Below are 6,246 nucleotides of genomic sequence, written 5' to 3' on the forward strand. Positions count from 1 at the left end.
AGAACTTTGAGTTTTTAAACTTAGTGAATTGTATGAAATGGGTATGATAAGGAGTTACTTCTTTTAATCAATTGAATGAAAATGTAAGATTTGTAGTTTCTGCTCTTAATGAAAGGAATAGAAAGAGTAATACTTGGAATTACTATTTTGCTAAACTGAATTAGAAGACTAGCATTAATATGCATTTCTTTTATTCATGTTGAACATATATTTCCCCAAAAATATATACGATTAGACTTATTTTAGAATATTTTCATTTTTTTTACACAATGAAATATAAGAGTTGACTCTGTAAAATTTTTAGATAATAATTGTAAAGGTACCTACTTATAATGGTCTTAAGCCATTGCATTTATTTCACCAATTCATCATTGACAATTAAGGAAGAGTCATTTGATAATCCTGTTTTCCAAAATAACTATTTTTGTATATTTACTGTATTTTTGTAGGGAAATGATTAAGTGACGAGCTTCTCTTCGGGAATTCCTCTGTCTTCTCTAATGGTGCTTGCATCAGCACTATAGAGAAATGTCATTCGGACATCTCCCTGCACTCAGCCAGTCTTTCCTTGCAAAGACCTGAGCTGGAAGGTCAGAGGCCAGGACCGGCGAGGGAAGCTCCAAACCACGGCTGGTGGAACGAGGTGCTTGACATACTCTTTCTAAAGTGGCTCTCCTCACCTCAGGTTTTTATTTTGGAGGTTGGGCACACCGAGTCCAGTCAACACCTGAGCGAAAGTAAAGAGTCTCCCATAAGGAATTGTAGCCAATTTCTGAATTGAGGAATCAGAATCTGACCTCAGGGAGCAGCCCCAAGACAGGTCTTCAAAGCTTATCTCGGATTAATGGTGGTAATTACCAGACTCAGTTATTCCTTATCTGTGACCTTCTCTTAAGTAATCTTCTTCCTCTTTTTTGTATAGACACTCCTGTCTACAACTCCTTTATTTTACTCATTTTATATCAGGCAATTTGCTCCATGCAAAATGATATTTATCAGAAGTATATCCTTTTTTGTGAACTTACATGTAAAGTGTTTTTGTACAACTTCTATCCTGCATTTAATGTTATATGATAATGAATAGATATGCTCTGCTACTACATATTCTTATTAATTTAGTTGATCCATTTCGTTTTGCAATAAAAGATCAGAGTGAAGATATATCACAACAAGATTTCTATTGTAGACATTTTATCTTTTCTATAGCACTCAAACTTTGTTTTGCACTCGTATGTTGATGCTATTTCCTTTTTACAGATCAGATGAACTGGTAGAACTGAACATTGATTGACTGACTGACTGACTGACTGGTGCAAGGGGATATTGTCCACTGTCATCTGTTGGACTGAAGAGAAGCTGAAATGTTAGAACAGCGTCAGTCAGACCCATTTAGTCAACTTCTGATGAGAGGATAAAGAACACAGAACTAAGACAAAAAGATGAGGTAAGATTTTAAGTTAAAAACTTTGAAGTTACTACTCTAAATGAATTAAAGGAAAAAAATAAAATCTAAGTTTATTGTTCCTAATGAATAAGACGCGAAGAATAAAGTTACTCTCCTGTCGATAACTTTTGCAAAAGTTTTCTATATTGTCATTTTTATTGATACTATCATTGTTAACATTACTATTATTTATGATAAAAATATATTTATTTGATAATTTACTATATCATAACTTTATTAGAACCTTTTTATATTCCAGTACTGTCTTATATTTAATTTGATATTAATCTTTCCTCTTTCTTTTAGTTGGAAGTAAAACTTCATTATATTAGCAGAAAAAAACAAAGGTGAAAGAGATTGGATATCTCACTTCGGCAGCACAGACAGACAGATATGTCCTAAATTACTTTTTTTATTTCTGAATCACAAAAATAAGTAAAGATTAACTTGGGGTTTTCAATCATTCAACTTTTGTCTTTAGAAACTAATTGTAAAATTCCCCTCTTCTAAATAGTTTCATCATGAGGATTTTACTTACCTAATTTGTCTTCACTCATTAAGCAAGATGCTTTAAACCTATTTTTTTTTCACCAAAGATTAATTCTTTGTTTATTACATGTTTTCAGGAGAATTATTTGTTGAGCTTCTTTTGGGAAATTCCACCATTTCTTCAAATGGCACCTAAATCAGCCCTCTGGTGAGAGGTCATGCTTATACGACAGCTTTTCATGGTTTTTATTTTGTTGTCTGGGCAGGAGTGGAGAGTTTTTCAGGCCTTTTTTGAGACCTTTTTCCTATAGGCTGCAAAAACTACAAGAGCCTCTGCATGGCTGGAAGGGTTCGGCAATGTACCTAAACAACAGACATTATCTGCATTCTGGAAATAGAGTCTGACCTCAGGGAAAAGCAGGTCATCTCTGAAAGTGTTAATTCCTTCACTTCTCGTCTCGGATCGATGTAGGTGAGTACCAGACATAGCCATTCCTTAACTTTGTCCTTCTCTAGAGTCATGTTCCACTTCTTTGCACAGAGCCTCCTCTCTTCAACTTCTATATTTTTCTTTGGTCGATATTTGGTCGATAAGACTTGGAATGAAGGAGCCATTTGATTCCGGATGGTTCTCTGGATTTGGTCGATGCATAATTAATATTTCTCTTTTTCCCTTATTGTGACAAATTCAGGAATGATCAGACTTGGAATGAAGGAGCCATTTAATTCCAGATTGTCCTTTTAAATGTGAATTTATTAAGATTATTGAAATGAATATGGAATATTTTCTTTCGAACAATGTTCTATCATAAATGTAATGCGAAAACTGGAAGATTCAATCCATTTTGATGATCTGTTTTTTCAAATGCTATTTCATATATTTATGAGAAGTTTTTAATATCAACTTCATTTAATTGCAGATTCAAATAACCAAAGAAGAGTAGTCTAGTCTCCTTGAGAAACAAGACGAGGACATCTTCATCCCAGCAAATCATCTGGAATCCACTTAGGTGATTAGAGCCTCTTGATTGATCGGAACTGAAAAGAACTCACCCCATCTCCTGTTTGATCACAATCTTCAGGTGAGTACCATTAGAGCTTTGCTTTTGATCAGCACACAAGTGAAACAACCTTACTTATGGATTAAGGGTAAATGTAATAGATTTAAGGGATTACCCAGCAAGCACAATGATAATCATATAATTACAAGGAAGTGTAATAAAAACAAAATACTCTTTATTTCATTAATAGCACACACACACTCTCCATAATAAAATGAGTTAATGTGTAAAGCTATAAGCGCGACCTTCCTATCTGCAAATTTGCTACTGTACAGAAATGATTACTCTCAACATTAACTTATAGCAATATCTTTAGCAAGAATCTTTTTTACTATGGCTGACATGAAAATTGTGAATTAATCTTTTAGTTTCTCTTCTCAAAGTGGAAATTGAAATTAATGAAGCCCTGAAGCATATCCCTCATGATGATGATGATGGCCCAAAGTACATGGTGATCAGTGAACTTGAATACTTGACTCTTTTCAGAATTTGATCACTTATTTCCAGGAATAAAGAACATGCATTTTGGTACAGATCCAGCACATCAGTGTACATTTCACCCACTTCTCCACTGTGCTTTTCTGTCCACCTGTACATGTGTAATCTCAACAACAGGTCTTCAGGTCTTCTCCCATCATGTATCATTCCACGTACTCTTTTCAGGAATTTTATTTCCACTACTCATATTACTTTCCGTTCGTCTCTACATCCAGTCCATTCTGTAGAGCTGGGCACTCCTGTTGTCATAGTCAACCTATTTAATAAATATTTCTTAGAACCCCTATAAATACAATCCTAAATTCCAGGTGCTGTGTAATAACTTTTGATTCCTTTCCCAAAGAAAACATCTACCTTCTCAACCTAAAATCCTATGTTTTTTTCCACAGGAATCTGATCCTAAGTGAGAGAAGTCCACGATAGTCCAATGCCAGATTCCGATAACAAGCCGGAACTGAGATAAGATTTACAGTGCCCCAGGAAGGTCCTGTAGTATGAGGCTCTCCACCTGCTGACTCCTGTCCTCAGACTTCTAACTCTGTCTATGCCCATGACCCTTATTTCCCACCTGCTTCACGGGGTATTTGGGTGAGCAAGGAAGCTAATGCCAATTCTACCTTAAAAATCTAAAAATTCGTTAGAGAATTAAAAACATACTATATATCTTCACTGTAACCAGAAAACAAGAAATTTTGTATTCATAATTTATCTTTTTTTCAGAATATCTTGGTGCTGTATAATCTTTTTGTTATAATATTTTATCAATGGCTTACCAAGAATGATTTTTGTTGTTGATACCTTCAGTATTCATAGTCCTTATAGAATGTATTTTTTCATCACATAGTATAGTTATTCCCTTCCACAAAATGGCACTTTTTCTAAATATATATCAGTGCCCATATACTGTATACCCATTCACGACATAATTTAAATATAGTATTTTCTTTACACTGTACACCCATTTACGACATAATTTGAATGTACTATTTATTATACCGTATACCCATTCACAACATGATTAGAATGTACTACTTTCATACTGCATACCCATTTACGACATAATTTAATTTTACTATATTTTTACTGTACATCCTTTAAGAACACAATTTAAATATACTATTTTCATACAGTATACCCATTTACGTTATAATCTTAGTGTACTATTTACATACTGCATACCCATTTACAACATAATTTGAATGTACAATTTTTATACAGTATACCCATTTACAACATAATATGATTTTACTATTTTCTAAACTGTATATCCTTCAACATCATAATTTGAATATACTATTGTTATACTGTATACCCATTTATGACATAATTTAATTGTACTATTTTTTATACTGCATATCCATTTACAACATAATATGAAAATACTATTTTTACACTCTACACCTATTAACAACAAAATTTGAACGTACTGTTTTTGTTAATAAACTATATTTTTTGTAGCGTTATGGAATATATCTTTTTTTAACATATAAGCTATACACTATATACCCTTCATTGAATTCAGATTTTCACCCAATGCTTGCTCATGGAATGTAAATAGATTTAATATATATTTTGTGTTATTTGGGGAATATCATTATGTTGACATACATTCCATATGATATTGATAAATAACCTGGGTTAGATTTTTTTTTTTTTGTGTTAATATGGACAATTTATGCACTGCACCTGATTATATATTTCACTATTTATTTTTACCGATATTTACATATTTTTATGATAATATTCTGTTGTTGATACAATAAATTTATCTATATTACTAACTGTTTTTTATATAAACCTTTTATTACCACCATAAAGACATTAGTTAAAAGTGGTATATATAGATGGTAAGAATGGGGGGGGGGGGGCGGGGTAGATTCTTCACGTGTACATGTCTTCCCTGTTTCCTTGTTGTTTCTGATTAACAGATCTGGGTTGATGTCTCAGAGAAATGTGATGTTATTGCAACGGATGATGTCGTTATATGATGGTCACGAGATGATGACCTTTCAGATGTGTTTGCTGAGTGAAAAGATGTCCCACTTCATTGTTAGTGTCGGTGGAGGATGGTACTCTCTCTCTCTCTCTCTCTCTCTCTCTCTCTCTCTCTCTCTCTCTCTCTCTCTCTCTCTCTCTCTCTCTCTCTACCTAAAACTAATTCCTTTTTTATTTAATTGAATTACATGGATATTAAAAATAAAAAAAAAAAAAACCTAAGTAAGAAGATAATATTTTCTTCTCTTAGAAATACATTTCCATATTAAATATATAAGTTTGAGTCACTTATTTTCCTTATTGTCTCTATACTTTGACCTTTAACCTTTGATCATACTGTATGTGCTTCTGATCTGCTTTTCATTTTTTGATGTATATCATTACATGTAAATAACGACAATTTCTTTTTGTTTCATTGAGAAGTTTCTCTTTGGGCAAGCAATGTCGGCTCAATGCAGAGTGACCCAGTATCGATCCCTATGACCCAAGGTCTAAATATAAATCAAAAGATTTTGAGGCTTCTTCAGGAAGGAGCCCTTTTGTACATTAAACTACTTCACAAAGTGTCAGGTAATCTACAACAATAACAACAACAGCAACAATTATCTCAAAGTTCTGAGAAGCAAATTCCCTTCATATTATTCTGAGCGAAAGGTGGAGCATTTTATTTCTCGCGTTGCTTTGAAAGATATATGAATGTTTTTGGGGTTTAATCAGAATTAAGTGATGCTTACTGAAATCGGTTGGAGGTGACCTTCA

The 6,246-nt window shown here is 33.2% G+C and overlaps 1 long non-coding RNA gene across 1 annotated transcript; it reads left to right on the forward strand.

Moving 5' to 3' along the window:
• Positions 1-1,760: 1,760 nt before the first annotated feature.
• On the forward strand, positions 1,761-4,674 carry LOC137633917 (uncharacterized). Its single transcript, XR_011042346.1, has 3 exons — positions 1,761-2,405; positions 2,854-3,015; positions 3,882-4,674. It is a non-coding gene; the product is annotated as an uncharacterized lncRNA (long non-coding RNA).
• The last annotated feature ends 1,572 nt before the right edge of the window (positions 4,675-6,246 follow it).

Source organism: Palaemon carinicauda, chromosome 43 (assembly GCF_036898095.1).
Source record: "Palaemon carinicauda isolate YSFRI2023 chromosome 43, ASM3689809v2, whole genome shotgun sequence".
In the NCBI taxonomy this organism is placed as follows: Eukaryota; Metazoa; Arthropoda; class Malacostraca; order Decapoda; family Palaemonidae; genus Palaemon; species Palaemon carinicauda.